This window comes from Rhinolophus sinicus, chromosome 1 (genome assembly GCF_057876585.1).
Source record: "Rhinolophus sinicus isolate RSI-liver-muscle chromosome 1, RSI-T2T, whole genome shotgun sequence".
NCBI lineage: Eukaryota > Metazoa > Chordata > Mammalia > Chiroptera > Rhinolophidae > Rhinolophus > Rhinolophus sinicus.
The window spans coordinates 115,005,961-115,016,887 of record NC_142501.1 but is presented as its reverse complement, the minus strand read 5'-3'; the positions used below and the strand labels follow the sequence as shown (position 1 = coordinate 115,016,887).

Below are 10,927 nucleotides of genomic sequence, written 5' to 3'. Positions count from 1 at the left end.
TTTTCTCGGGGTTTTTTTTTTTTGCTGTTCTGTTACTTTTTTCCACTTCTGCCAGCTAAGTGTTCTCCATTTTTCTAGACAGAATCAAAAGTCCATAGAATTCCAGGTGTTGAAGGGATGTTAGCAATTAATTATTCAAATACCCCCTAGTACTTCATGCTGCCGTTAATGTTTTGGTCAAGTGGTTGATCACATGAGTTTGAACTCAAAGAGATTATGTGACTTATTTGAGTACAGTGAGTGATGAAATGAGATTAAGTGTAGGTGTCTAAGCCCAGTACACTTCCTTCTTTATCATCATTTGGGTGAGTGTTTTAATAATGGAAAGGTCTAGTGACTGCAGTGGAAGAAGATAAGAATGGAATTAGCAGTTGAATCCAAGTTTCAAGAGGAACAACACAGGTTGGGATAGGAATAAGGCTTTTAGAGCAGAGATTAGAGATCAGATAAGGGAAAAGAGATCAGAATAGTAGGGTATGACAAGGTAAAGAGAAATTACAAGAAGGAAGGACACAGGATGTTGGTAATCGTCTAAAAAAGCAGATTAAAATAAGGGGTGCAAGAGCGTCCTGAAAATCTTGCTGCTTTTGTTTGCTAAATTGGAAAAGTAGCAAAATGTAAGTTTTGTATCAAAACACATTATACTAATTTGAGCCCTTGGAAACATTCTCTTAATAGCAAGTAGGAATGTGGAATCATCCACCTGCACCCCAGCTTACCTAGGGGGCTTATGTCCCTCGAGTGCTAAGGCACTGGAGATTGCTGAACTACATAGATCACTCGCCCAAGGCAGGTGTCTCGTCACCTCCACCTCTTTTCCCAATGTGCTAATGTCCTTCCCATGGATATGGAGGGTTGGGCAGAGATAGGACTGATTGTGAAAACAGTAATGGAGTTGGGTCGGTGGTAACATGCCTGTGTTAGGACTGGATGACCGAGGCTCCATTTAGCTTATTTTCCAGGAACAGGGAAATGGAGAACTCCTACTGTGGGTCATTTGAGCCCATCCTTGTTTCAGGAGTCTGTGCTTTCGTAGGCTGAAGTTTTGGAGGTTGGAGATTGCCAGGAAGCTGTGAGGACAAGTGGTCTGGGAGTGGGGAGGCTAAGAACATACATATTTGTTCTTTGACTGTTGTACGTGTAACTTGCAAATATTTCACACATTTCAGGGAACTGATTGTAGTATTTCAGGGTGAAAGGAATGAATGGCGCGATTTAATAACTGCTTTCTACGTTAAAGCAAGACTGCCATTTTTGACTGACGCAGATTAATCTTTGAACCAGGGACAGACCATGGAGAAGGGTCAGTGTATCTTTCTACCTTGATTTAGGTCCTCGCTTTTGTCCCAGTTCAGGTTCCAGTTATGTCAGCTATTAGTTGCGTTTCAATTCAGCCTTCAGGACTTTTGGTGAAAACAAGGTACTCTCAGGTGTTGCCAACATATTGGCTGTCATTCTTTGTTACAGAAACTTAGAGTGTATCTTCATTAAATATTGCATGAGTTGGGAGTGGTGGAGGCAGAAATAGGTAACTAATAGCTTTTCTAGCACATCATACAAATTTTAATCATATCAAGAAACTTCATTTCATATGCAGATAGCTGACCTTTTACGCCCTTTGTTGTTGTTGATTTTGTCAAGAAATGAACTCACTTGTTTTTGTTGTGTGTCTTGACCCTAAAGTGTTTCCCGCGAAACTTGCAAGAATGATTCCTGGTCTGTATCAGCGGAACGGCTCGTCGATGTTGATACCAAGGTAAAGTGCTCCTTTGTGAAATTAACTTTTTTACTCTGAATTTAGTTTTTTAGCATTTACTTGTAAAATTTAGTAGTGTTCCAACTATCATTGTTTTATGTTTGTAATGGAAAATTTGTCACTGTGAACCGTTTTATAAAATATCACCATTCGAGGGTTTTTTTTTTTCCTTTAAATTAAAATTTATTGGGGCGCAATTGTTAGTAAAGTTACATGGATTTCAGATGTACAATTCTGTAATACATTATCTATATCTCACATTGTGTGTTCACCAGCCAGAGTCAGTTCTCTTTCCATCACCACATATTAAACCCCATTTACCAATGGTCCTATTTCATCTTTTCTTACCACCCAATAGCATTCCATTATTTATATGTACCACAACTTCTTTATCCATTCATCCATCGAAGGACATTTTGGTTGTTTCCATGTCTTGGCCACCATAAGTAAAGCTGCAATGAACATTGGAGCACACTTGTCTTTATGGATAAATGCTTGCAGATTTTTGGCGTAGATACCCAGGAGAGGGATTGCTGGGCCATATGGTAATTCTATTCGTAACTTTTTGGGGAACCTCCACACTGCCCTCCATAGCGGCTGCACCAGTCTGCATTCCCACCAACAGTGTATGAGGGTTCCTTTTTCTCCACAGCCTCTCCAACACTTGTTACTATTTGTCTTGTTGAACATAACCATTCAAACTAGGTGAGGTGATATCTCATTGTGGTTTTATTTGCATTTCTCTGATGATTAGTAATGTTGAGCATTTTTTTCATATGTCTATTTGCGATTTGTATGTCCTCTTGGGAGAAATGTCTCTTCAGGTCCTCTACCCATTTTTCAGTTGGGTTGTTTGTTTTTTTGTTGTTGAGTTGCATGAGTTCTTTGTATATTTTGGATATTAGCCCCTTATCAGAGGCACTGTTGGCAAAAATCTTCTCCCATTCAGTTGGTTGCCTCTTTATTTTGTCGATGGTTTCTTTTGCTGTTCAGAAGCTTTTAAGTTTGATATAGTCCCATTTGTTTATTTTAGCTTTTACTTCCCTTGCCTATGGAGTCAAATTCATAAAATGCTTTTGAACCCAAGGTCCACAAGTTTAGTACCTATGTTTTCTTCTATGCAGTGTATTATTTCAGGTTTTATGCTTAAGTCTTTGATCCATTTTGAGTTAATTGTGGTACATGGTGACAGATAGCAGCCCCGTTTCATTCTTTTGCACGTGGTTTTCCAATTCTAGCAGCACCATTTATTGAAGGGGCTGTCTTTTCTCCATTGTATGCTTTTTTGCTTCTTTGTCAAAAATTATCTGTCCATGTTTATGTGGGTTTATTTCTGGGATCTCAATTCTATTCCACTGGTATGTGTCTGTTTTTCTGCCCATACCATGCCGTTTTGATTATTGTTGCCCTGTAGTACGAGCTCAAGTCAGGGAGTGTGATACCTCCGGCATTGGTCTTTTTGCTTAGGATTCCTTTGGCCATTTATGTCTTTTGTGGTTCCATACAAATCTGATGATTTTTTGGTTCTATTTCTTTAAAAGGTGGTATTGGGATTTTGATGGAGATTGCATTAAATCTGTATATTGCTTTGGTAATACGGCCATTTTTAATTATGTAGATTGTTCCAATCCATGAGCATGGAATGTCTTTCCATTTCTTTGTGTCTTCTTCAATTTCTTTTAAAAATGTCTTATAGATTTCAGCATGTAGGTCTTTCACTTCCTTGGTTAAGTTTATTCCTAGGTATTTGATTCCTTTTGTTGCAATTGCAAAAGGAATTGGTTCTTTTCCTTTCTTTTTCTGAGATTTCATTGTTAGTATATAGGAATGCAATGGACTTTTGTACGTTGATTTTGTAGCCGGCAACTTTATTTACTGTATTCATTGATTGTTTTTAATAGCTTTTTGGTGGAGTTTTAGGCTTTTCTATGTATACATCTACAAAGATTGACAATTTAACTTCTTCTTTCCCAATTTGGATGCCTTTTATTTATTTGTCTTGCCTGATCGCTCTGGCGAGGACTTCCAACACTGTTGAAAAGCAGAGGTGATAGGGTACAGCTCTGTTGTGTTCCTGAACGTAGAGAAAAGGGTTTCAGTTTTTCACCATTAATTATGAGATTAGCTGAGGGTTTGTCATATATAGCCTTTATTATGTTAAGGTAGTGTCCCTCTATACCTATTTATTAAGTGTTCTAATCACAAATGGATGTTGTAGCTTGTCAAACGCTTTTTCTGCATCAATTGATATAATCATGTGATTTTTGTCTTTTATTTTGTTTACGGGATGAATCACATTGATGGATTTCCGAACGTTTAACCATCGTTGTGCACCTGGGATGAATCTGCTTGGTCATGATGACTAATCTTTTTAACACATTGTTGCATTCGATTGGCCGAAATTATTGATTTCATTCCCCAAATTGACTCTCGTATCCCCGTGGCACTCTTGTGGTTACCAACTGTGCATTCTAATCCCCTCACTTTCCCCCTTATCCCCACCCTCCATCTAGCAACCCTCAGTTTTTCCTCTATGTGTTTGAGACTGTTTCTGATTAGTTCATTCATTTATTCTTTTCTTTAGATTCCACATATAAGTGAGATCATATGGTATTTGTCTTTCTCTGTCTGACTTATTTCACTTAACATAATGTTCTCTGGGTCCATCCATATTGTCGCATGGTAAGATTCCATTCTTCTTTATGGCTGCATACTACTCCATTGTATAACTGTACCACAGTTTCTTAATCCAGTCGTCTACCGATGGGCATTTCGGTTGTTTCCATGTCTTGGTTATAGTGTATAGTGCTGCAGTAAACATAAGGGTGTATAAATTTTTTTGAATTAGAGTTTTAGATTTCTCCGGGTAGATACCTAGGAGTGGAATTGCTGGATCATATGGTAGTTCCATTCTCAGATTTTTGAGATACCTCCGTACTGTTTTCCATAGTGGCCGCACCAATCTGCAATCCCACCAACAAAGCACGAGGGTTCCCTATTCTCCACGTCCTCGCCAGCACTTGTTCTTTGTTGATTTGTTGATGACGGCCATTTTGACTTGGGTGAGGTGGTATCTCATTGCAGTTTTTATTTGCATTTCTCTAATGATTGGTGAAGTGGAGCATTTTTTCATATGTCTGTTTCCCATCTTATGTCCTTTTTAGAAAAATGACTTTTCATGTGCTCTGACCATTTTTTAATTGGGTTGTTTGTTTTTTTGGAGTTGAGTTGAGAGAGTTTTTTATAAATTTGAGATATTAACCCCTATGGGATATGCCATTGGCAAATATCTTCTCCATTCAGTAGGATCCCTCTTTGTTTTAGTGATGGTTTCCTTTGCTGTGAAAAAAACTTTTTAGTTTGATGTGATCCCACATGTTTATTTTTTCTCTTACTTCCCTTGCCCGAGGGGATATATCAGTAAAAATCTTACTCCAGGTAACGTCTGTAAAGTTTCTTCCTATGTTTTCTTCTAGGAATTTTATGGTCTCAGATCTTACACTTATGTCTTTAATGCGTTTTGAATTTATTCTTGTATATGGTGTAAGGCAGTGGTCAAGCTTCATTTTTTTGCACGTGCCTGTCCAGGTTTCGCCAACACCATTTATCGAATAGACTGTCTTTACCCCACCGTAAATTCTTGCTTCCATTGCCGTAGATTGAATGGCCATATAGGCATGGATTTATTGCTGGGCTCTCTATTGTGTTCCATTGATCAATGTGTCTGTTTTTACACCAGAACCACGCTGTTTCGATTACTGTAGCCTTGTAGTATAATTTGATGTCAGGTATCGTAATACCTCCCACTTTGTTTTTATTTCTCAAGATTGCCGAGGCTATCCGGGATCTTTTGTGGTGCCATATAAATTTTAGGATTATATGCTCCATTCCTGTGGAAACCATCCTTGGTAATTTGATAGAAATCGCATTGAATCCGTATATTGCCTTAGGCAGTATGGACATTTTAACTCTATTAATTCTTCCTATCCATGAGCATGGTATGTGCTTCCATCTATTTGTATCCTCTTTCATTTCTTTCTTCAGTGTCTTATAATTTCCTGAGTACAGATCTTTTACTTCTTTCGTTAAATTTATTCCCAGGTATTTTATAGTCTTTGAAGCAATTGTAAATGGGATTCTTTTCTTAATTTCTCCTCCTGATATTTTATTATTGGTATATACACACGCAACTGATTTCTGAATATTAATTTTGTATCCTGCTACTTTACTAAATTCGTTTATCAGTTCTAATAGTTTTCTGGTGGATTCTTTAGGGTTCTCTATATATTGTATCATGTCATCTGCATATAATGACAATTTTACTTCCTCCTTACCAATTTGGATGCCTTTTATTTCTTTTTCTTGTCTGATTGCTGTGGCTAGAACTTCCAGCACTATGTTGAATAGAAGTGGAGAAAGTGGGCAACCTTGCCTTGTTCCTGATCTTAAGGGGAATGTTTTAGCTTTTCCCCATTGAGTGTGATGTTAGCTGTGGGCTTATCATATATGGCCTTTATTATGCTGAGATGTGGTCTCTCTATTCCCATTTTCTTAAACGTTTTTATTGTAAATGACTGCTGGATTTTGTCAAATGCTTTTTCTGCATCTAATCGATATGATCATATGATTTTTATTTTTCATTTTGTTAATGTGGTGTATCACATTAATTGATTTGCAGATGTTGAACCATCCTTGCATACCAGGAATGAATCCCCCTTGATCATGGTGTATAATGTTTTTAATGTATTGCTTAATTCTGTTCAGTGATATTGCTTAATTCTGTGTAGAGGGTTTTTGCATCTATGTTCATTAGAGATATCGGCCTATAGTTTTTTTGTTTCTTTTTTGTAGTGTCTGTCTGATTTAGGGATCAGAGTGATAGTGGCCTCGTAAAAAGTGTTTGGGAGCCTTCCCTCCTTCTGAATTTTTTGGAATAGCTTGAGGAGAATGGGGGATAATTCTTTTTTGCATGTTTTGTAAAATTCACCTGTAAAGCCATCTGGTCCAGAGCTTTTGTTTGTTGGGAACTTGTTGATTCCTGACTCAACTTCTGTGGTGGTAATCAGTCTCTTCAGGTTTTCCGTTTCTTCTTGAGTTAGCCTTGGAAGGTTGTATGCTTCTAGAAAATTTTCCGTTTCTAACAGATTGTCTAATTTGTTGGCATATAGATGCTTATAGTAATTTCTTAAATATTTTTGTATTTCTATGTGTCTGTTGTCACTTTTCCTCTTTCATTTCTGATTTTATTAATTTGGGTTCTCTCTCTCTCTCTCTCTCTCTCTCTCTCTCTCTCTCTCTCTCTCTCTGATGAGCCTGGCTAAAGGTTTGTTGACTTTGTTTATTTTCTCAAAAACCAACTCTTGGCTTCATTGATGTTTTTTATTGTTTTCTGGTGTCTATTTCATTGATTTCTGCTCTGACCTTTATTATCTCCCTCCTTATACTCCCTTTGTGGTTATTTTGCTGTTCTTTTTCCAGATCCCTTAAGTGTGAAGGTAAACTGTTGGTTAGTGATTTTTTTTGTTTCTCTATGTAGGCCTGCAATGCTGTGAATTTCCGTCTTAGGACTGCTTTCGCTGGATCCCATAGATTTGGTCTGTCGTGTTTTGATTTTCGTTTGTCTCGAGACATGTTTTGGTTTCTTCCTTGATCTCATAGTTAACCCATTCATTATTTAGTAACATGTTAATTCAGGCTCCATGAATTTGTGTGTCTTCCAGCTTTTTTTTCCTGTAGTTGATTTCTGATTTTATAGCACTGTTGTCAGAGAAGGCAATTGGTATGATGACTCCTCTGTAATCTGACACTACTCTTCAGTTCAGGGGCCAGCTTGAGTGTCTGGAAAGGCAGGGGTAGGATTGGGAGAGTGGGCAGAGGGGCCCGGGTGTTGTGATCAGGTCCTTTGTCTGACCTAGGGCCCAGCTGGAGGTCTCAGCTGAGGTTACTGCCTCAAATGCTGGATATGCTGGTCTCTCAGCAGGAGAGATCAGCTGTGGGACGCAGGGAAAGAGCCTACGTCTTGGCTCTTGTGGTCTCTGTTCTGTCCTGGGATCCTCTGTGTCTCCACAGCTGCAGGTGCGGGCTGAGGTCGCCACTCCACCCCCTTCTGTGTTCCCCTGCTCGCCCTATTTGCCCACCTTCACGTAATCCTCGAACGAGTCTCTTAGCTGTTCTATGTGATGAGCAGAGTCCTTTGATGGGTTCAATTTGTGGTAAGTTCCGGAGGAGAACTCAAGGAGACCACCTCGCTGCTGCCATTCCTATGATGTCACTCTTCTATGTATCCTTTGATCTATCCTCTTATTTCTTCTTTGACCAGGTCGTTCTTTAAAAGTATGTTGTTCAGTCTCTATGTATTTGTGGTTTTTCCTGCTTCCTTTTTGCAGTTGATATCCAATTTCAAAGCCTTGTGATCAGAGAATGTGTTTGGTATGATTTCAATCTTCTTAAATTTGCTGAGGCTAGTTTTATGTCCCAATAGATGATCTATCCTTGAGAATGTTCCGTACACTAGAAAAAAAATGTATAGTGTGATGTTTTAGGATAAAGTGCTCTATAAATGTCAATTATGTCTATTTCATGTAATGTGTCATTTAGGGCTGCTATTTCTTTCTTTATTTTCTGTTTGGATGATCTATCCATAGCTGTCAATGATGGATTTGGGTCCCCTAGTATAATTGTGTTTTGGTCAATTTCTCCCTTTAGTTCTGTTAGTAGTTGCTTGGTATATTTCGGTGCTCCCTGATTGGGGGCATAAATATCGATGACTGTTTTGTCTTCTTGTTGTATAGTCCCCTTTATCAATATGAAATGTTCATCTTTGTCTCTTGTTACTACCTTTTTTATCCTGAAGTCTGTTTCATCTGATATCAGTATGGATACACCTGATTTTCTCTGGATAGCATTTGCTTGGCGTATCAATTTCCACCCTTTCACTTTGAGTCTACGTTTGTCCTTGTAGCTGAGATGTGCCTCTTGGAGGCAGATATGATTTGGTTTAGTTTTTTGATCCAATCAGCTGCTCTGTGCCTTTCTGTTGGTGAGTTCAGTCCATTTACATTTAGGGTGATTATTGATATGTGAGGATTTCCTATCATTCTATCTCTACTTTTCTGGTAAGACTGTGTCTCCATTGTTTCTTTGCCTTTTTGTTGTTGTCTCTTATTTCTATGTGGTGGTAGTCTATGATTTTTCCCTCCTCTTCTTTCATTACATTATATATTTCAGTTCTGAATTTCTTTTGAGTGGTTACCATTAAGTTTATGTGAAAGAAAGTTTGATATTTAGAGTATTCCATTTTCTCAGCATGCTTACTTTCTCCATTCGCATATTCCGGTTGAGGCCTTTACTTTCCCCCCTTTTATGTTTTGGTTGCCACAAATTGTCCCTGTTGATCTGGTCGAATAGCTTCCTTCGGTATTTCTTGTAGTGCTTGTCATGTGTTAGAAAATTCCCTCAGCTTCTGTATGTCTGGAAAGGTCTTTATTCCTCCTTCATACCTAAAAGATACCGTTACTGCATATATTATCCTTGTCTCATAATTTCTCTCTGTCTATTGTTTGCATATTAGGTTCCACTCCCTCCTGACTTGTAGGTTACCGTCTTCTTTTTCCTGGCTTCCTTGAGGATTCTTTTTTGTCATTGATTTTTGACAGCTTCAATACAATGTGCGTTGGAGAAGGACTGTTGGATTTGAGGTCATTAGGTGTTCTATTTGTTTCTTGAATTCAAGGATCCAGTTCTTTCCACAAGTTTGGGAAGTTCTTATCGACTATTTGTTTGAATATATTCTCTGTTCCCTTCTCTCTTTCTTCCCCTTCTGGTATGCCCATTATTCTTATATTGCTCTTTCTGATGGAGTCACAAAGGTCTTGTAGTCTCACGTCTCAGGTCTCTTTCTCCTTCCATCCTCGTCATTTCCAGATTTCTAGCTTCGATGTCACTGATTCTTTCCTCCACCTGGTCAACTCTACTACCTAAACTGTCTCTTTCATTCGTCATTTCTTTTGATTATGTTTCTGAGTTCATTAAACTGCCTGTCTGTGTTTTCTTGCATCTCGTTGAGTTTTTCAAGAACTGCAGTCTTGACTTCTCTGTTATTTAAGTCACATATTTCCATATCTTTAAGTTTATTTTCTGGAGACTTTTCATTTTCTTTCTGAGCTGTCTTGTTGCTTTGGTTATGCATGGCAATTGATGATTTATTATTTGTCTTCCTAGACATCTGCAGGAGTGAGTTCTGCAACAGGTTGATAGAAAGAGGTCTTTCTTTTGTTTTCCAGTCGGTGTTGGGATAATGTTTTATTTTCTCTCCGACTGCAGCCTTTTATTGTCTCTCACACTGTAGTGTTATGTTTCCTCTGCACTATTCCGGCTTCTCACATAGTGGTGGGATTCCCTGGAAGGCGGGCGTTTCCTCTGTGAACAGTTCACTGGGGTCATAAGGCACTGCCTCCGTGGGGGGATGTGGGGAACTTCTGAAGTTCCAAAGCTCTTCCTGCACCAGATTCAGAGCCCGTGCATTTCAGCAGTTGTGTTCATTCCTGCAGGGATCCGCCCAGATAGGTGGGGACAGGGGTGGGGTGGGTTGTGAAAGGTGGCCCAGAGCAATGGCGGTGACGACCACCTCAGCCAGTCCTGTTTCCACAGCTCCCTGCCCTTTGCTGGAAGTACTTGGGCTGTGAGTCCTTGACTGCCGACCACAGTTCTCAGAACTGCAAATATTCTGTTCGTTTGATCTGACACTGCTACTGTTCTGCTTCTAGCACTGGACAGGTGGGGAAGGGGCGAGCTCTGGGAGGGTAGGGAGGAAGCAGCTAGTCTCTGTGCCTAAGGCTTCCATTCTTTACTCGGCAGTGAGGGCTTAAACCACTGTTTTCAGCCTTCTTCCCTCAGTCTTTGCTCTGACGTCCCTGCCGTTAGTAGTGGGTTCAGCTGTGTTATATGCTGTCCCCTCAGCCCTGTGGGCCATAATCAGAGCCCTAGCAGTCCAAGTTCTTCCCACTCCTGCAGCTGCACTAGTTCCGGGATGAAGGGAGCTCGGAGCACCGAGCTAGGTCTGCGTCCTGAGCCCACACGGCCCCGTGTGCCCACTTCTCCCCTCCCTCCTCCACCGCTCGAGCAATTTGTCCACCTTTAGGCTATTGCAGTAGTGCGGCCCTTAGTCTCGCC

At 39.6% G+C, this 10,927-nt stretch overlaps 1 long non-coding RNA gene across 1 annotated transcript in view; it reads left to right on the top strand.

The window, feature by feature from the left end:
• Positions 1 to 1,733: 1,733 nt before the first annotated feature.
• Positions 1,734 to 10,927, top strand: part of LOC148759232 (uncharacterized) — a 30,092-nt gene continuing 20,898 nt past the window's right edge. Inside the window, exon 1 of the long non-coding RNA XR_016018040.1 lies at positions 1,734 to 1,756. This is a non-coding gene — a long non-coding RNA (uncharacterized LOC148759232). The remainder of the gene's footprint in view (positions 1,757 to 10,927) is intronic.